Source organism: Triticum dicoccoides, chromosome 3B (genome assembly GCF_002162155.2).
Source record: "Triticum dicoccoides isolate Atlit2015 ecotype Zavitan chromosome 3B, WEW_v2.0, whole genome shotgun sequence".
Taxonomy (NCBI): Eukaryota; Viridiplantae; Streptophyta; class Magnoliopsida; order Poales; family Poaceae; genus Triticum; species Triticum dicoccoides.
In genome coordinates, this window is record NC_041385.1 from 638,450,087 (window position 1) to 638,471,551 (window position 21,465).

A 21,465-nucleotide genomic window follows, 5' to 3' on the forward strand; every position below is an offset into this window, starting at 1 on the left:
GCAGAGGAGCTGAGGGAGTGGTACTATCTCTTCTGGTCGACGGAGACGCGGGCGCATCCGCGCACAAAGGTACTCTCCGCCGTCGCCTCACGAGCAGCTCCAGCTAACGGATATCCTTTCTTCGCCGTGTTCTTCTACTGCGGGCTCTGCCCACCATTCTCTGATTTCTTCTGTGATATCATGAACACCTACGGACTCCACCTCCTTGATTTCACCCCCAACGCTGTTCTGACCATGGCAGTTTTCGCCCATCTATGCAAAAACTTCGTCAGAGTCCACCCCAACGTAGCTCTCTTCCGCCATTTCTTTATGCCTCGTGTCGAGAGAGGGGAACCTCTTGCTGGCGGGATCGCCTGAATCTCGTGGGCCGGCAAGAAGGAGACCTATCTGGAGGGGGAGCTCCGCAGCAAGTGGGACGAGTGGAGAGCAGATTGGTGCTGGATTGTAGAAGAGAGCCCACAGCCGTTCACCACCCTGCGCCAAGCCCCAGCAGTGCGCGGCAATGACTGGAGCGCTCTGTCCGCGGACGACGACAAGCTGACGATCGCCACCACTCGGATCTTGCGTCTCAGGCTTGCCGGGCTGACTGTGGGAGCTGTCGGCGCAGATTTCCTCCGCCGGCGCATCGCCCCTCTGCAGGCGAGGGGGAGACCTGCCTGGGAATTTGGAGGCCCGCCAGATATAATGAGGTTGCGTCCAGGCCTCAACTTCAATTTCACCGTCCTAGAGTTGGACGGGATGCTTAAGGAGATATTCAAGCATGACCCACAACATCCCGAGTGGTTCAGGTTGCCGGCAGGTGTCGTTCCTCTGTGCAACAACTCCTCGGGCGATCGCATCTGCGCAATGATGCCTTTGTGTGACTCGCACGGGATCGCTCCAACTTGGCAAGAGCCCGCCGGCGACGTCGTGCAGCAGTTCTTTGACAGCCTAGTGGAGGTGGCGGTCAACGCTGACGAGAAGAAGCTTCTCACCCGCGACACCACTGATCAAGAGATGGAGCGCATCGCCACCAGGGCGGAAGAGGCGGCGGCAGCCGCGGCCGCGGGTGAATTCGGGTTCACCATGGAGGAAGCGGACGCGGCGTTGGCGATGAGCATTGCTGAATGGGAGCAGCCCGAAGAGGAAGAAAAGCTCGCCGCGCCCGACGCCGAGTCGAACGAGCCCGCCGAGGGTACGAGCGGCCCGCCACCTCCGGGGAGCTTGCCGGGAGCAGGACCCGGAACGCAGCCCCCAGTGTAGCCAAGAAGGCGCCTCAGCAGGATCGGGGATGCAGCAGGGCGGCAAGCTGGTCAACAGCCGCAGCGCCGCACGACGCGCTCCACCGCGGCAAGTACGGTCGCCGCGGGGGCGCCTCCCGCCGCAGTGGCAACTGGGGCGGGGTCGTCTCGGGCTGGCGCCGCAGTCCCACCAAGCGGCCAAGGGATCCCACCCCTCCACCTCATCGCGCCGGAGGTGGGCCGAACTTCGACCTCTCCACACTCAGCTCTGATGAGGAAGAGGAAGAAGAGTAATATTCCCTTGCTTGTTCTTGTAGTTCTTCAACTTGCTGATCTTGTCTTGCATCGGATCTGATTCACCCTGGGCTCTCCTTTTCAGGACTCTGGCCCAGAGGGCGGCGAAGAGGGCCAAGGCTCAGGTGGTGGTCATCGAGGACGAGCCCACTGCGATGACAGGAGGCGCGCCCGAGACTACCTTGCCGGACCCGGCCATCACTTCGCAGAGCAGCCCCAAGCGCAGCCCCCAGCGTAAGCATATGGTTTACTTTCTGCTTCTGGATGCGCGTGGTTGCTCTTTTCCTTTGTTGACATCCGATCTCTGTTTTCTTTGTGCAGGAGCAGAACAACTTGATCAGGAGGGCGTGGTGATCTCCTCCGACTCATCGTCTGCTTCGACTATGCCGCCAAGGGCGGACTCCCCGGCAAGGGAGCGTCCTCCGGTAAGGGAGGAGCCTCCGGCAAGGGAGGAGTCTCCGGCAAGGGACAGCGCTAATGATCCGCCGGTGGTGGAGGCCACAACAGCAGATCCTAGCACAAGTAGCCCTTCTTGCCCGAAACTTTCCTTGTAGTCTTCTGCTGATTTCTCTTCTCGAACACTTGCTTGATTTCTCCTTCTTCTTTGGTCATCAGACCCACCCTCCACGGATCCGATGGAGACCGAGGCGGGCGGCGAAGAAGACGCGCGCGGCAATACTGATGATGCCGCGGCCACCGAAGAAGGAGCCGACGCTAACGTGCCCACCGGCGAAGAAGCCGCCAAGGCTGCCGCCGAGGAAGCTGGCGGGGGATCTGCCGATCGCACTGACGGCCCTGAGGCCGCAGGAGCGTCAGGCGCTGCACCGACCGCCGATCCCTCCGCCGCTGCCGCAGCGCCAGGCTCCGAGGAGCCCCAGCCCGGTGCCTATCTGAAGGCTGGCGAGGGTACCTTCATCAAGCTCCCCTGGGCGTCGAGCTCCAGGGCACCGGTGGAAGGAGAAGCTCTGGATGGGGAGGTGCTTGCCTCCGCCGGGTTGTCGATTGTCGACGCGCCGGGAAGCAGCAGTGAAGAGCCCGAGGAGGAGCGGCTTCTGCGGAGGCTGCTGGCGCTCTACCGCGCCCGCCAAGTCAAGTTGGAGTCCCGGGAAGCGCTTGCCGCGAGGGCGAGCGTGGACATAGAGAAGCGTGCGGAGGAGCTCCGGGGTCTTCGTCAAGAAACTCTCCGGGCCTTGGCGGAGGAGCAGGAGTAGCTTGCTGAGGAACGAAAGGCTTTCCTCCTCGAGAAGGCCAAAGCTGAAGAGCAGCAGCGGCTCACCGGCGAGAAGCAGTACGCGCGAGAACGCGAGCTGACTCAGCGGAAAGTGAACCTCGACAGCCACGAAGAGGAGCTTGCCGCGCGTGAACGGGCACTCGGCGGGACGCTCCAAGAGGCAAAGGATACGGCTGCGGCTGCCGCGGCCGCCAAGAAAGAATTGGAGGAAAAGGTGGCGCAGCTAGAAACTGATCTGAAGGGTGGTGGCGAAGAGCTTGCCGCCCTCAAGCTAGAGCGCGAGAAGGACGCCCTTGCCCACGGTGAACTGCAGGGCCGACTCGCCGAGAGGGGCAAGGAATTGAGCGCCGCCAAGGATTCCAACTCCGATCTGACGCTGAAGCTGGCCACCTTGACGGAGACGTTGGACAGCGCCAGGAAACGGGAGGCAGACTTGAAGAAGGACATCGAGGCCAACGAGGCGCTGCTAGCGAGGGCCGCCGAAACCCAGAATCTTCTCAGAGATACTGTGGAGCTCTGGACGGAGGGCCTCGTGGACATTGCTGCAGTTATCGAAGAGGAGCTGGTGCAATTGGGGGTGGAAGGCTTCGGGTATTCCTCCGACGAGAACCTCCAACCCAGCGCCAAGCTCACTCTGTTCTTCAAAGGCGTGGCGGCAGTGCTTCAGCAACTCCGGGAACGGATCCCAAAGCAGTTGGCCGACGAGTCACGCTCGATTTGTGCCGGAGTTCTGGAGAAGGTGCTGGTGAAGGTGGCCTTCCGCAATCCGGGCCTCAACCTCACCAATGTCCTCAGGAAGCTGCCGGCGGATGCTGATCTTGACGCACTTAAGGCCCTCATAGCACCCATCGTCGACAGGGTGAACGAGGTCAAAAGGGTTGAGGGCGGTCGCGTATATTAGGCCGTCCGTTTTCTTCTTTTCTTGTCGCTGCCAGTCATGTCATGGGAACACTTTATTAGAGGCGCGACAAGTTATTCTTGTAATATAACTCTCTAACTGAGGTAAAACATTGCTGTGTTATTTCCTTTACTCGACTCTTGGCTTTGTATGGTCCTGCCCTACGCTTTCTAGGGAAACTTGCTGGTGCAGGCACCCTTGCCGCGAGCGCCGACTGCGGAACTTCAGCAGCCTGCTGGCGGGGTCGCTACCGACAAGCAACCTTGTCGCAACTAGTTGCAGCTCACTCAAGTTGTTGAGCGGACTCGAAACAAAGTAAGGGCGCTAGCGGCTCACTTAAGTTGCTGAGCGGACTCGAAGCAAAGTAAGGGCGCTAGCAGCTCACTTAAGTTGTTGAGCGGACTCGAAACAAAGTAAGGGCGCAGCTAGCTGTGAACTGGTTCCTCCGCGCACAGGTTTTCCACACAAAGCACGGTCGTTCAAGGAAAATAACTCAAAAACTTAGAAAAACTGATTGCTCAAGCTTTGGCAACTTCGCTTTTCTGTCGTCTGCTTTCCGGCAAGGAGAAACTTTTTTTTTGAACGGCCTGGTCCACACCATTATCTTCTCCTTCCCCCCGGTAAACCTTGTGGGCGAGGGAACCTTCCTTATTTTGAGAAAGAGACAGAGAAATAAAGCAATGATATGGAGCCTTGGGCTCGTTATCGCTTACCGGGGTCTGGTGCTGCACAAAGTGTGAGATAATATATGCGAAAAAGGATCATAGCATAAGGAAACTGACAAGATGTGCGGGGCACATGAACTTTACTAGTGCACGGGGTCTGCGCCCGGCTCTGTACAAAGGATTACATGCAACAGCGGCAAGACTTGTATAGAAAGGTGGTTGCCGGACAGGGTCTGACAACCGCGCCTTATGGGTAAAACTTACGAAGATGCTCGATCTTCCAGGAGTTGCTCACCGGAATGCCATCTTCGGTCTCAAGGCGGACAGCGCCGGGCCTAGTGACTCGTTTCACCCGGTAAGGGCCTTCCCACTTCGGCGTCAACTTGTTGGAATTCTTGGCCGACTGAACGCGCCGAAGAACAAGGTCGCCTTCCTCGAGACTCCTGGCATTTACTCTGCGGTTATGGTAGCGGTGCAGAGCTTGCTGGTAGCGAGCAGCTCGCACAGCAGCCTGGAGACGGTCTTCCTCAAGGAGCAGCGCGTCAACTTGCCGCAGCTGCTGTTGCTCGAGCTCATCATAAGCGAGTACTCGAGGTGACCCGTATACGAGTTCCGTGGGGAGAACTGCCTCCGCTCCATAGACTAGAGCGAAGGGTGTCTGGCCAGTGGCTCGATTTGGCGTCGTCCTGATCGACCAAAGAACCACCGGCAGCTTCTCGATCCAGTTTCTTCAGCACTTGTGCAGCCTGTCGAAAGTTCTGGTCTTGAGGCCTCGTAGCACTTCAACGTTTGCCCTCTCCGCTTGACCGTTGCTTCTTGGATGAGCAACGGAAGCGAAGCAGACCTTGGCGCCAAGATCTTGGACGTACTGCATAAAGGTGCGGCTCGTAAATTGCGTGCCGTTGTCGGTGATGATCCTGTTCGGGATCCCGAAACGGCAAACAATCGACCTGAAGAACTTGACTGCTGACTGTGCTGTCACCTTCCTCACTGGTCCCACTTCCGGCCACTTTGTGAACTTATCGATTGCAACATACAAGAACTCAAAGCCCCCGACAGCTCGGGGGAAGGGGCCGAGGATGTCGAGCCCCCAGACCGAAAATGGCCAGGATAAAGGGATCGTCTGGAGAGCTTGAGCTGGCTGGTGTATCTGTTTGGAATGGAACTGGCACGCTTCACACTTGGTTACTTGTGCAGTTGCATCCTGGAGGGCTGTCGGCCAGAAGAAGCCTTGTCGGAACGCTTTGCCGACAAGTGCTCTTGCACCAATGTGGTGACCACATATGCCTCCATGTATTTCTGCCAACAGCTATTGCCCATCTTCCCGGCGAATGCACTTCAATTTCACACCGTTGAGTCTTATTCTGTACAGTGTGCTGTCGACAAACTTGTACATACTTGACTGTCGGGCTACTTTTTCAGCTTCTTCTTGCTCTTCGGGAAGCTCTCCTGTCTGGAGGAAACGGACAATCTGTTGCGCCCATGCTGGAGCTTGCGGCTCGACAACAAGGACTAAAGGCATATCTGTTGCTGCGGGAACATCCGCTTCTACGGCAAGAACCTGTGGTTCTGCCGGAGCGTGATATTCCCCGGCAAGCTTGCCAGAGCAAAACTTGTCGGGAGCGTTTGCTTCGACGGAACAAACCATAAGGTTTGCCGGAGCAGACTGCCCCTCAGCATCGTTGGCGTTGATCTTGGGGACTTTCTTGGCGGCGGCTTCGGGGTGCTCTGCCGGAAAGTAGTCACCAGAAACCAACTTCCTCTTCTTATTCTGTCCAGTTGATGGTGTCACGGAAGGTTGAGTCAGCTTGAGCACAAAGATCCCTGGTTCCACAGGCAACTTTAGTGCAGCGCATTTCGACAGGCCATCAGCAATGTCATTCTGAACTCTTGGGATATGTTCCATTTGCAGGCCGTCAAAGCGCTCTTCTAGCTTCCTCACTTCATCAACATATGCTTCCATCAACGGGCTCTGGTAGTTCTTGTTCACTTGGCGGACGACAAGCTGCGAGTCGCCCCTGATAATGAGCTTCTTGATCCCAAGGTCGGCTGCTATTCTGAGACCGGCAAGCAATCCTTCATACTCTGCAGTATTGTTGGTTGCTTGCTCTTTGGGAAAGTGCATCTGGACTATGTATTTGAGGTGCTCTCCGGTGGGTGCGATAAGCAGCACGCCAGCACCGGCGCCTTGCAGCGAGAAGGCACCATCAAAGTACATCAGCCACTCTTTGCTTGTCTCCTTGACGGGGATGCTCGTCTCTGGAATTTCTTCGTCTGGAGTTGGCGTCCACTCTGCTATGAAATCTACCAATGCCCTGCTTTGGATAGTTGAAGTGCTCTCAAACTTGAGGCCAAAGCTTGACAGTTCCAAGGCCCACTCGACAATCCTGCCAGTTGCTTCTGGATTCTGCAGTATCCTTTTCAGCAGAAAGCGAGTGACGATTGTGATCTCGTGTGCCTGGAAGTAATGGCGTAGCTTTCTCGAGGCCATGAGAAGGCCGAAAAGCAGTTTTTGCACACCAGAGTATCTCGACCTAGCCCCCTGGAGAAGGGAGCTGACAAAGTAAACTGGGCGCTGCACCATCTTCTTCTGCACGTCTTTGCACATCTGCGCAGATTCATCTTCGTCGGGACCAGTGTCGTGGTTCTAAGCCTGACAGTAGAGGGGGGGGGGTAGGTATGGAGAGGCAAGGTCCTAGGTATGGAGAGGTTGTAAACACAAGGGATGTACGAGTTCAGGCCCTTCTCGGAGGAAGTAACAGCCCTACGTCTCGGAGCCCGGAGGCGGTCGAGTGGATTATGAGTATATGAGTTACAAGGTGCCGAACCCTTCTGCCTGTGGAGGGGGTGGCTTATATAGAGTGCGCCAGGACCCCAGCCAGCCCACGTAGGAGAGGGTTTAAGGTGAGTTAAGTCTGGGGCGTTACTGGTAACACCCCACATAAAGTGTCTTTACTATCATAAAGGCTACTTAATTACAGGCCGTTGCAGTGCAGAGTGCCTCTTGACCTCCTGGTGGTCGAGTGAGTCTTCGTGGTCGAGTCCTTCAGGCCAGTCGAGTGAGTCTTCGTTGGTCGACTGGAAGGCGACCTCTTTTAAGGATGTCCTTGGGTAAGTTACTTGGATCAGGTCCATGACCCTACCCTAGGTACATAACCCCATCATGAGCCCCCGAATGGATTGAGGCTTCGAGTGAAGAAGGAGTCGATGTCGTTTCCGATTAACCTTTGCGCTCTGGTCGTGCGCTGTTCTGGACCAAAGAACCTCTTTGTTGACAGTGAGCAACTTGTCTTCAGTCGACTTGATCCATTCTCTTCTTTTGTCGAGTGATATATCGGGCTTTGACGATCCCCGAGCGACGGATCGCAGGGAACTCCGCGTCTGACAGACTGATCTGCCGTTCGCGGATTCCGCGGGATGCGAAATTTGGGGACGCGCGCGAAGTGGAGCGGACCGCGGCGTTCGGATGGGACGGGACATAGACGCCTCGATCTCCGCGCCGCTTTATCCGCCACGTATCCCGTCTGCATAACTGTTCCTGATATGATTAGATCGATCGGGCCCACATGTCATCCACTCGGAAGGGACCTTATAAATGCGCCCGGTGAGGATTCCTGTGCTGCGCCTCAGCATTCTCTCTCTCTCTCTGCTTCCTTCTTCTCCGCCCAGCGTGCTCGCTCTCGCCCCCGCACCACTTTCCTTCGCGCATCTCGCCGGCAACCATGGCCAAGGAGAAGACGGCGGCGCTGGAACGCGTGAAGAAGGCGTCAGCGTCGGAGAAGGCAAAGGGGAGATCCACCAGCCGCGGCGGGTCCTTGTCCAGATCCCGCCTGCCGAAGGGCTGGGTCCAAGGAGACTGGATCCAGTCGACCATCACCGAGAATGACCTCCTCGACATGGCCAACGAGGGCTTGATCCCTCATGGAGCTGCGAGGCTTCCGGGGAAGGAGTGGCAGCCCCAGCCAGAAGAGGGTGAGTGTGTGCTCTTGGTCACCCATGTTGATCGTGGATTTTCCTTGCCGCCGAGTGTTTTCTTCCGTGGCTTCTTGAATTTCTTTGGAGCGCAGCTTCACCACTTTACCCCAAACTCTATTGCCTATCTTGCTGCATTCATGTCCATGTGTGAGGGTTTCCTGGGCTGTCGACCGCACTGGGGTTTGTTCAAGCATATATTCATGTGTCGATCTCAGACCGTGAAGAAGGCGAGCCCAGGTGATGAGAGAACCCGAGTCGTCCAAATGTGTGGGGGTCTGGGGATCCAGGTGAGGAATAAGAGCACCTCCCGCCCATGACCTTTCCCGAGTCCGTCAGAGTCTGGCAGTCGACTTGGTTCTACTGCCAGGTCCAGTCGACGCCAGGGCAGTCGAGTGGACTCCCTCCGTTTACCATGGACCGAGTGAACAAGCCCTCCCCTCTGAAGCTGATTCCGGAGGAGAAAGCTGACGTGAAGATGTTGATGGAGCGTGTGGTGCAGTTGGTTCGGGAGGGAGTGACTGGCATGGACCTCCTGGAGGTCTTCCTCAGGCGTCGCATCCAGCCCCTTCAGTTCCGGAGCCACTACATGTGGTTGTACCGTGGGACCGAAGACGAGACTAGAGTCCATCCAGAAGCAGTCGACGACGTCACTCTGGAAAGGTGGATGGTAGCCGTTACCGGAAACAAAGATAACCCACGCGGAGCCAGAAGGATTCCTCCACTCGACCACAACAGCGATCCAAACAAGGTACACTTGCCCTGCTCTCCACTGCGCTCTTGTCGCATTCATTTCTGTTTACCCTGCCGACTGGTCGACTGATCCTTGTCTGGACATCTGCTAGGCCCTCACCGAGCTGTACTCGATGCCCAATGGGGCACAAGCTTCGACTGAGGAGGGCGAGGCGAGCGGGGACGAGAGCCAGGAAGAGGAGGAATGGGACTCGGATGTTGCAGAGGATGATGACGACGATGATGATGATGACGGTGATGAAGATGACGTCGAGCATGAGGAAGAAGAGGAGGAGGAGGTCATACCACCGCGCTCAGAAAGGCGGTCGAAACTTGTCCACGACCCTTCGACCGAACGTGGTAAGGGGGTTGCGACCGCCACTCAGTCGACCAAGCGCCCTCGGACCACCTCTCCGGTGCCGACTGAAAAGGCGCCGAAGCAGCCCAGGGCGGCCTCGTCGAAGCCGGTCAAGCTCCTGCCGAAGATGAAGGTGTCCATCCCCACCATATCAGGGTAACCGTGCTGCTCATATTTTCTTATTTTGTGTGAACTTTGTCTCTGGTCGACGCTGAAGTTAGTCGACTGATCTTTTGGAGTTGCAGTGCTGCTACTTCTGAAACCTCGGCCCGGGCTGATGACCACGAGATGGAGGACGCAGCAACTTCGAACCCAGGTACTGTATTCTTAACGCCGTTCTTAGTCCACTGACTCACGATCTCTGATCTTGATGTCGACTGACTCGTGATCTCTGATCCTGATTCTTCTCCGTAGCTCCACCCAATACTGTTATCAATCTCCCTGATGATGATGAGGATGAAGAGCCGCTGAAGCGCAGGAGGAGTCGGAAAGCGTCCGCCAGTAAGGTGCCTCAGGATGTGACGGCGCCTGAGATTCTGACTGTCGAGGAAGAGAACACCACTCGACACACGGTGTCCTTCGCAGATCCATTGACGAGTGCTCAGCAGCCCTCCCTCTTCACGACGCACCACGTCCCAGAGGACCAAGCTGGCGCAGCGAAGGAGGCGATACGCCAGGCGGGAATCATGATGGAGCAGCTGAAGACCATCCGGGATGCGAGCCAGGCGGCTTATGACGCCAGTTCTGCCCTCCAAAGCAATGTCCAGGTCAGTCGACCACTGTTTGTTCTGTTGGATATGCTACCAAAAACTTTTTCTTTCCGGAATTTATAGTAGTCACCCACTGGGTGTGTCGAATAAACTCCGTGTTAGCGGGGGCACGCTGAGTGCACCCGCTGGGTGTAGTCCCCAAGGCTAAGGTCGACTGCTGGTAGTCGGCCTTAGGCTTTATGATGTCAATTTTTCTGTCAGTCGATTATGTCGACTGGATTTCACAAACCGGTGGGGGCACGCTGAGTGCACCCACTGGGTGTAGTCCCCAAGGCTAAGGTCGACTGCTGGCAGTCGGCCTTAGGCTTTATGACGTCAATTTTTCTGTCAGTCAAGTATGTCGACTGGATTTCACAAACCGGTGGGGGCACGCTGAGTGCACCCACTGGGTGTAGTCCCCGAGACTGTGGTCGACTGCTTGCAGTTGATCACAGTCTTAGAGAATGCATCTTGCTCTTTTTTTTTTGAGGTCGACTGGTCGACTTTGTGTTCAACAGAATTAGTGGGGGCACGCTGAGTGCACCCACTGGGTGTAGTCCCCGAGACTACGGTCGAATGCTTGTATTCGGCTGTAGTCTTAGAAACGTGTGTTTTTCCTTTTTCACTCGGAACTCTTGTGATCTTGTGATCTTCGCAGAACTCTTGTGATCTTGTGACTCGCTACTCTGAGCTGGAACACAAGCATACTCAACTCGAGCTGAGCCTGAAGCTGGTTCAGGAGAAGCTGACAAAGGCGAAGGAGGACACCGAAGGTATGTTTGGTGAGGCCCTGACGACTGCTTTTCCCCTTGCTTGTTTCAAAATCTGATCTTGCTGTAACTTATAGGTAAGGTAAGGGAGGCCCAACAGAAGAAAGACCTTGAGCTAGCTGAGAAGATCAAGCTTGCTGACGAGAAGTTAGCTTCAGTCACCAAGCTTGAACAAGACAATACCAATCTGAAGGCTGCTCTTGGGATCGCCAACAAGGAGGTCAGTCGACTGAAAACTGATAAAGCTGCCCTGACCGACCAAGTCGGCAAATTGACTGGGAAGAAAACTGATCTGGAGGCCTTCCTGAGTGGTCTTGCCAAGAAGCTGTTTCTTATGCTTGAAGGTAAACCTCTATGCTTGGCAAACATTTCCAATTGTGGTTTTTCCATTCGACCATCCCCTTGACTTAGTGATCATCCTTGCAGAATTCTGTCAAAACTTTGAAGAAGAAACTAGCCGGCTGGAGCCAAACCTCGACCCCGTCAATTCTCCGGTGAACGACGAAGTTGCCATGGATGTTTTCCGACTGGAGTCTCGTGTCACAGCTGTCGTGGACTATCTCGCAAGGCTGAAGGCCGCCACATCTCGCATCGACTCGATGCTCTGGCCTGAGGAGACACTTCAGAATGACCTTGAGTCGCTGATGGCCCGGTTGAACACGATCCCTGGTCGAGTGCAGGAATGGAAGAAGTCCTCGGCTCGGTGTGGTGCAGATGTTGCTCTGTGTCTTGCCCGAGTCCACTGTAAGGATGCACGAGAAGAGAAGCTGGCGGCTCTTCGGGTGGCCAACACCAAGAAGCACGACTTCAGGTCCTTTATGGAAACTTTCCTTGCAGCTGCCACTCGGATCGCCGACGGAATTGACCTTGACGAATTCGTTGCTCCTTCCAGCCCTCCACAGGAGGGGTAAAAAACTCCTTCTGGCTCGACGCTTTAAATTTGCCTCGGCATGCCGAGTGGAACTGTAACCGATAAACCTTAACAGGCTTAACGCCTGAGCACTCTCGGTTCCTTTAGATATCGATTCAAACTTGAATTTGGTGCTTGAATACGATTGCCTTTGGCTCGAAATGTCCTTTGCAGGTTCAAAGCAAGGCGTCTTTGCTGCGATCGACTTATTCTTCAGTCCACTTAGGCGAGCACTGGGCTGCAGCTAAGCCCCCGAGTGAGAGGTTTACTCTTCACTCGGCAGGATTTTGATAACTTAGGCGAGTGCTTGGACTGCAGCTAAGCCCCCGAGTGAGAGGGTTGCTCTTCACTCGGTAGGATTTTTATAACTTAGGCGAGCATAGGGCTGCAGCTAAGCCTCCGAGTGAAAGTCCGGCTTACCACTCGGTAGGATTTTGATAACTTAGGCGAGTGCTTGGACTGTAGCTAAGCCCCCGAGTGAGAGGGTTGCTCTTCACTCGGTAGGATTTTGATAACTTAGGCGAGTGCTTGGACTGCAGCTAAGCCCCCGAGTGAGAGGGTTGCTCTTCACTCGGTAGGATTTTTATAACTTAGGCGAGTGCTTGGACTGCAGCTAAGCCCCCGAGTGAGAGGGTTGCTCTTCACTCGGTAGGATTTTGATAACTTAGGCGAGTGCTTGGACTGCAGCTAAGCCCCCGAGTGGAAGTCTGGCTTACCACTCGGTAGGATTTTGATAACTTAGGCGAGTGCTTGGACTGCAGCTAAGCCCCCGAGTGAGAGGGTTGCTCTTCACTCGGTAGGATTTTTATAACTTAGGCGAGTGCTTGGACTGCAGCTAAGCCCCCGAGTGGAAGTCTGGCTTACCACTCGGTAGGATTTTGATAACTTAGGCGAAACGGATTCGCAGCTAAGCCTCCGAGTGGGAGTCTGGCTCACCACTCGGTAGGATTTTTACAAACTTAGGCGAAACGGATTCGCAGCTAAGTCACCCACTGAGGGGGAATTTTATTGGACAAAAATAAAAAGTGATAGAAATTATGGAGGAACTATGACACTATTATTTTGAGGTCCATGAACTACAAAAGTACTTTATTGCAACTCATCCGAGTGATAAAACTTAAGTGTAAAATGGGTGGAGTAGTTCCGCGTTCCAAGCTCGAGGCTCGTCGATATTATGCTCGACGTTGTAAAGACGGTACGCCCCATTGTGGAGAACCTTGGTGACGAAGAAGGGGCCTTCCCAAGAAGGAGCAAGCTTGTGTGGTTTGTGCTGATCCACTCGGAGAACTAAATCCCCTTCCTGGAAGGCTCGACCTCTCACATTTCTGGCGTGGAAACGACGCAAATCTTGTTGGTAGATGGTCGAGCGGATCAGAGCCATCTCCCTTTCTTCTTCTAAAAGGTCGACTGCATCCTGCCGTGCCTGTTCAGCCTCTGCTTCGTTGTAGATTTCAACTCGAGGAGCATTGTGGAGAAGATCACTCGGCAAGACTGCTTCAGCTCCGTAGACCAAGAAGAACGGAGTTCTTCCGGTCGACCGATTAGGTGTGGTTCGCAGCCCCCAAAGCACTGAGGGAAGTTCGTCTACCTAGGCTCCAGCCGCGTGTTTGAGATCACGCATCAGTCGAGGCTTCAATCCCTTAAGAATCAGTCCATTAGCTCGCTCTGCTTGTCCATTCGACTGCGGATGGGCGACTGAAGCGTAGTCGACCCGTGTGCCTTGGGAGTTGCAGAAATCTCTGAATTCTTCTGAGTCAAAGTTCGACCCATTATCCGTAATGATGCTGTGCGGGACTCCATATCTGAATATTAGTTCCCTGATGAAGCTAACAGCAGTACCGGTGTCAAGGCTCTTGATTGGTTTAGCCCCAATCCACTTGGTGAACTTGTCGACTGCCACCAGTACATGCGTGAAGCCACTTCGTCCTGTTCTCAAAGGACCGACCATGTCCAGTCCCCATACTGCGAAAGGCCAGACGAGTGGGATGGTCTTCAGAGCTGACGCAGGCTTGTGCGACATATTCGAGTAGAACTGACATCCCTCGCACTTATCCACTATCTCTTTTGCCATCTCATTCGCCTTTGGCCAGTAAAATCCGGCTCGGTATGCTTTGGCCACGATGGTCCGAGAGGACGCATGATGACCACAGGTCCCCGAGTGAATATCATTGAGGATGAGTCGACCTTCTTCCGGTGTTATGCACTTCTGACCAACTCCAGTCACGCTTTCTCTGCATAATTGTCCTTTGATTACGGTAAAGGCCTTAGATCGACGGACGATCTGTCGAGCCTCTTCCTCATCCTCCGGAAGCTCTTTTCTCAGGATATATGCGACATACGGAACTGTCCAGTCGGGAATGACCACCAAAACCTCCATGATCAAGTCGACCACCGCTGGGACTTCAACTTCAGTCGGATCTGTGGCACTCTTGGGCTGTGGAGTTTCTTCGGTGAAAGGATCTTCTTTGACTGACGGAGTATGTATATGCTCCAAGAACACACCACTCGGAATGGCTTCTCTCTTGGAACCTATCTTTGCTAGATCATCAGCTGCTTGATTTTTCAGTCGGGGTATATGATGGAGCTCCAACCCCTCGAACTTCTTTTCCAGCTTCCTCACTGCATTGCAGTATCCAGTCATGGATGGGCTTCTCACGTCCCACTCTTTCATCACCTGATTGATCACTAAATCCGAGTCGCCATAGACCATCAGGCGACGGACGCCGAGTGAAATGGCCATGCGCAACCCATATAAGAGGGCCTCATATTCTGCCTCATTGTTGGAGGAATCAAAGTGAATCTGGAGCACATATCTGAGCTTATCTCCTCTGGGGGAAACCAGGACAACCCCAGCACCGGAACCATTCAACATCTTAGAACCATCAAAAAACATGGTCCAATGTTCCGAGTGAACTTCAGTCGGCTGCTGCTGTTCAATCCACTCGGCGAGGAAATCTGCTATTGCCTGGGACTTAATGGCTTTCTTTGCCTCAAACTTGATATCAAGGGGAAGAAGTTCAATCGCCCATTTGGCCACTCGACCAGTTGCATCTCTGTTGTGCAAAATCTCTGATAGTGGAGCGTCGCTGACGACTGTGATGGAATGATCAGAGAAATAATGAGCAACCTTCTTTGTGGTCATGTATATTCCATACACAAGCTTCTGATAATGAGGATATCTCTGCTTGGATGGGGTCAAGACTTCAGACAAATAATACACTGGGCGCTGAACTTTGAGAGCTTTTCCTTCTTCTTCCCGCTCGACCGTTAGCACAGTACTGACGACTTGTCCTGTGGCTGCGATATAGAGCAACAGAGGCTCTTTGCTGATTGGAGCAGCAAGCACCGGCTGGGTGGAGAGCAGAGTTTTGAGCTCGGCAAACGCTGCATCAGCTTCTGGAGTCCACTCGAACTTGTCTGTCTTCTTCATCAGTCGGTAAAGAGGCAATGCCTTTTCACCGAGTCGTGAGATGAATCGACTTAATGTGGCCAAGCATCCAGTAAGCTTCTGGACATCGTGCACTCGCACAGGGCGTTTCATTCGGAGAATAGTGCCAATCTTTTCTGGGTTAGCGTCGATTCCCCGTTCGGAAACGAGAAAACCGAGTAACTTGCCACCAGGAACTCCAAATGTGCACTTTGATGGATTGAGCTTGATATCATATCTTCTGAGGTTGGAAAATGTTTCGGCGAGATCAGCGAGCAGGTCGGAACCTTTTCGCGATTTGACAACAATATCATCCATATATGCTTCCACATTCCGACTTATTTGAGTGAGTAGACACTTCTGAATCATTCGAATAAATGTGGCTCTGGCATTCTTGAGGCCGAATGGCATGGTGATATAACAGAAGCACCCGAATGGAGTGATGAAAGCTGTTTTTACCTCGTCGGGTCCGTACAGACGGATCTGGTGGTACCCGGAGTAGGCATCTAAAAAAGATAGCCTCTCGCATCCCGCGGTCGAGTCAACAATTTGATCTATGCGAGGGAGAGGAAAATGATCTTTCGGGCAGGCCCGGTTGATGTGCTTGAAATCAATGCACATTCGGAGCGACTTGTCCTTCTTAGGAACCATGACGACATTAGCGAGCCACTCAGAGTGGTATATCTCTCGGATAAATCCTGCCGCCAACAGTCGAGCCACTTCTTCACCAATGGCCTTTCTCTTCTGGACGGCGGACCGCCGAAGATGCTCTTTGACTGGTTTTGCAGATGAGTCGACTCTTAGGCGATGCTCAGCCAGTCCCCTGGGAACACCTGGCATGTCATCGGGCTTCCATGCAAAAATGTCCCAGTTCTCACGGAGGAACTGGATGAGCGCTTCTTCCTATTTTGGGTCGAGTGTTGTGGAGATGCGGGTCGGAGCTGCATCGGGGTCGGTCGGGTGAATGTGAACAGGCTTCGTCTCACCGGACGACTGGAATGTAGACTCTGTGGCGGGTTTCTTTGATCGCAGCAAGTCACTCGGATCTGCGTTTTGCTTGTATTCTTCGAACTCGACCGCTGTCACTTGGGAATCGGCAATCTTGGAGCCCTTCTGAAAGCACTCTTCTGCCTTTTTCCGATCACTGGTGACAGTGATCACTCCTTTGGGGCCGGGCATCTTCAATTTGAGGTACACGTAGCATGGTCGAGCCATGAACCGCGCATAAGCTGGTCTCCCCAAAATGGCATGATATGCACTCTGAAAATCCACGACCTCAAACGTCAACTTTTCTTTGCGAAAGTGTTTCGAATCACCGAACACCACATCCAAAGCTATTTGGCCGAGTGACTCGGCTTTCTTCCCTGGTATAACTCCATGAAAGCTCATGTTACTAGTGCTCAGTCGGGACATCGGAATGCCCATTCCTTTCAGTGTGTCTGCATACAGCAAATTCAGTCCGCTTCCACCATCCATCAGCACCTTTGTCAGTCGAGTGCCCTCGACCACTGGATCGACCACCAAAGCTTGCCTCCCAGGGGTGGCAATGTGAATCGGGTGATCAGATTGGTCGAATGTGATGGGTATTTGAGACCATTTCAGATAATTTGCTTTTGCAGGGGCAACCATGTTCACCTCTCGGTTAATGACCTTCAGTCGACTCTTGCTTTCCACATCTGCAAAGATCATCAGAGTGGAGTTGATATGCGGATATCCTTCCTCACTGTCCTCCTTGTCTTCGGCCTTGTCCGACTCCTTCTCCTTGTCCTTAGACTGTTTTCCCTGAAACTGCTGAATCAGGAGTCGACATTGGCGAGTGGTGTGCTTCGGGTAGATGATATTCCCCTCTTCGTCTTTCTTCGTATGGATGTGACATGGCATATCCATTACGTCGTTCCCTTCTTTATCCTTTACCTTCTTGGGGTTCCAGGATCCTTTTGGCTTCCCCTTAAACTTTCCTTGAGTCACGGCCAGAGCCTCTCTAGGAGCTGCCGGTTCAGCCTTCCGCTTCTGTTTCTGACTGGTGTTTCCTTTTTCCGATTGACTCGGCTTGTGCTTGCCGCTTCGGAGTCGGTCTTCTTCTTTGCCGTTGGCGTACTTGGTAGCAATCTCCATCATCCGACTCAAGGTCATGTCACTGGTTCGACCAAACTTCAAACTCAGTTCTCTGTTCTTGACACCATCTTTGAAGGCGCAGACTGCCTGATGATCAGACACATTCTCCACAGTGTGGTGCAAAGTGATCCACCTCTGAATATACTCTCTGAGAGTCTCATTAGCCTTCTGCACGCAGACTTGCAACTCTGTCAATCCAGCTGGTCGCTTGCAAGTTCCTTCAAATGTTCTGATGAACACTCGGGACAAATCTTCCCAAGTGTAAATGCTGCTAGGGGGTAGTTGAGTCAACCATGCCCTGGCAGAATCTTCCAGCATGAGGGGCAAGTGCTTCATGGCCACCTCGTCGTTCCCACCACCAATATGAACTGCCACTCGGTAGTCTTCAAGCCAACTTTCAGGCTTAGACTCACCAGTGAACTTGCTGACTCCTGTTGCCAACCTGAAATTGGGAGGGATAACTGCGGCCCTGATAGCTCTGCTGAAACATTCGGGACCAGAAACATGCACTCGACTGCTTGTGGGTGCATCTCTGTCGAGTCCGCCCTGATGGGCTCTGTTCCGGTCGACCAAACCTTGCACGATAATGGATCGTGCATCGAAGCCTGGTTCTCTGGGGTCGACTGGAACCCTTCGCCCTGTACTGTACTGACGCCTGTCATCTTGCCACCGAGGAGCGTAAGACCCACCCCTCGGAGGGGAATTGGGCACTCGACGCCTATCATCTCGGTCGAGTCTGTCGCCATATTGATCTCGCCGATTCTCGCGCCCTTCACGCCGCGGAGGCGATCTGGGGCTGTGAGCCGACTGAATCGTATTCACAGTGACGGATCGACTGTGAATTCTGTTGCGCGACTGAGACACGGCTGAATTCTGATCTCCTGCTGCCCGGAGCAGATCCCTGATCTGCAGCAAACCTTTGCCAGCTTCCGACTGCGAAGGCTGGATGGACTCTGCTATACGGGTCGCAGCTGCTAAATTCTGAATTGGGGTTCGGTATACCTGAGTTGGCGGGAAGAGTTGACGTCGACTGGTGTCGGGAACTCGTTGCCACGCGCGCTCGTCAAGTGCTCGCTGAAGGTTCTCCAGTCGAGTGCGCTCGGCCAAATTGGCCAGATGCGCCTCCTCCAAGGCACGAGCCTCGGGGGTTTCTCCTGCGATGGGAATACGCAGGGGATCTTCGTTCCTGTGGCGAAGTTCCTCTCTTTGCAGAGAGTCAAGTGGCTCGGGCTGATACTCTTCGTAGCCTCGTGTAGGGTCGCCGCCGTCACCTGCTCCACCACCACGGGCGAAGCCAGGGGGACTGTGGGGCCCGTCGACCATCAAGATTTCCGCCGCTGGATCACTGCTACCGCACTCGGATGCAGTCTCTACGGAGCCAGTCGACAGATCGAACAAGCCGTAGAGAGATTCGTCGGGCTCGATTGCCGCAACTTGGGTGGTGGCCGATTGGCGAGCCACCGCGTGCCTCACCCATCGCTGAAGCCTCGACCGGCCCGAGCGCTTGCGCTGGCCGGATACCGGGAGGGTGGACGATGGAGGAGCCGACCGATACTGGGTCGATGGTTGCCGCAGCAGAACGCCGCGGACACATGCACGAAAATGCGTCGCACCGCGGACGGGGAGCGCATCAACGTCGAGCGGAGCCTCATGGAGCCACGCGGAGTCGTCGGCGATGAAGGTGAGAGTGCCGAGACGGATCTCTTGACCCCCGACCAAAACTCCAGCAGACACCATGATGAAAGTACTCGGAAGAATCGCAACTTCTCCACAAAAATCGCTAAAACACCTGCCCCATGGTGGGCGCCAACTGTCATGGTTCTAAGCCTGACAGTAGAGGGGGGGGGGTAGGTATGGAGAGGCGAGGTCCTAGCTATGGAGAGGTTGTAAACACAAGGGATGTACGAGTTCAGGCCCTTCTCGGAGGAAGTAACAGCCTACGTCTCGGAGCCCGGAGGCGGTCGAGTGGATTATGAGTATATGAGTTACAAGGTGCCGAACACTTCTGCCTGTGGAGGGGGGTGGCTTATATAGAGTGCGCCAGGACCCCAGCCAGCCCACGTAGGAGAGGGTTTAAGGTGAGTTAAGTCTGGGGCGTTACTGGTAACACCCCACATAAAGTGTCTTTACTATCATAAAGGCTACTTAATTACAGGCCGTTGCAGTGCAGAGTGCCTCTTGACCTCCTGGTGGTCGAGTGAGTCTTCGTGGTCGAGTCCTTCAGGCCAGTCGAGTGAGTCTTCGTTGGTCGACTGGAAGGCGACCTCTTTTAAGGATGTCCTTGGGTAAGTTACTTGGATCAGGTCCATGACCCTACCCTAGGTACATAACCCCATCAACCAGAGCTTGCCGGACCAGAGCTTGTTGGAGAAGCCCCCTGCTTGTCGTTGGATTCACTTGCTGCGGTTGCCGGCTCATCATCCGCCTCCCTCTCCGCTACTAACGCAGCACTAACCACTTGATTGGTCGCCGCTAGGTACAGCAGCAACTTCTCTTGTGGCTTAGGTGCGACAAGTATTGGAGTGGAGGACATGTACCTCTTCAAGTCCTGCAGCGCAGCCTCCGCTTCCAGAGTCCATTTCATTGGACCTGCCTTTTTCAATATTTTGAAAAATGGCAGGGCGCGCTCAGCAGACTTAGAGATAAACCTGCTGAGAGCAGCCACGCAACCGGCAAGCCTTCGCACATCCTTGACGCGCTTCGGTGCTTCAATCTGCTCGATGGCCTTAATCTTGTCGGGGTTGGCTTCAATTCCCCGCTGAGATACAAAGAACCCGAGAAGCTTGACGGAAGGGACTCCAAACACGCACTTCTCGGGGTTGAGCTTGAGGTTGATCTTGCGCAGATTTGCAAAAGTTTCTTCTAAATCTTGGATCAGGGTAGCCTTGTCCTTGCTCTTGACCACTATATCATCCATGTAGGCTTCCACATTTCTGTGTATCTGTGGCTCAAAAGCGACATGGACTACTCTTGCAAATGTTGAACCAGCATTCTTCAACCCAAAGGGCATTCGTACAAAACAGTATGTGCCACAAGGGGTGATAAATGCGGTTTTCTCCTCATCTTCTTCTGCCATGAAGATTTGATGGTACCCTGAGTACGCATCAAGAAATGAAAGAAAATCACATCCAGCTGTGGAGTCAACAATCTGGTCAATGCGCGGCAAGGGAAATGGATCTTTGGGACAAGCTTTATTGACATCAGTGAAGTCTATACAAAGCCTCCATTTCACGTTCGCCTTGCGCACGACTACAGGATTGGCCAGCCACGTGGGATGGAGCACTCCTCTAACAAGGCCTGCTGCTTCCAATTTCCTGATTTCTTCTGCAATGAACTCTTGGCACTCCACCGCTTGCTTTCTGACTCTCTGCTTGACGGCCGCGCATGAGGACAGACGGCAAGGTGGTGCTCGATTACTTTCCTGGGAACACCGGGGATATCAGACGGTTGCCATGCAAACACGTCGACATTCGCCCGCAGCAAAGCAACAAGCACGCTTTCCTATTTGGGGTCAAGCGTGGCACTGATGGTGAAGGTACCACCAGCGCCGTCCTCCTTGGCGGACACCTTCTTGGTCTCGGGTGGAGCTGCCATCGTCTTCTTGCACTTGCCAGTGGAGCTCGATGGTGCGTCCTCGACGGTAGCGCAGCACTCTGAAGAGGTGCGCTTGCCGGAGTGGGCATCAGAGCTCTTGCTGGACTTGGCCTTCTTCTTCCCCCCGGGAGCTTCAGCGGCAAGTGTGTGGTGATCAGCTGCGGCTGCTGCTTCTCGGTAGATCTTGTCGGCGCAGATAAGGGCATCCTTCTTGTCGCCGGGGACAGAGATGACACTTATCAGGCCTGGCATTTTGAGCACGTTGTATGCATAGTGAGAGGCTGCCATAAATTTGGCGAGCGCAGGACGGCCAAGGATCCCATTGGAGGGCAATGGAAAATCGGCAACGTCAAATGTGACCCTCTCAGTTCTGAAATTCAGCTCGCTGCCAAATGTGACCGGCAGCGTGATCTTCCCTTTCGGCTTGCTCCTTCTCGGGTTGATTCCTTGGAATGTGCCGGTCTCTTCGAGCTCGCTGTCAGGGATCTGAAGTTTGTGAAGGACCGCGGAGGAGATGAGATTCAAGCCGG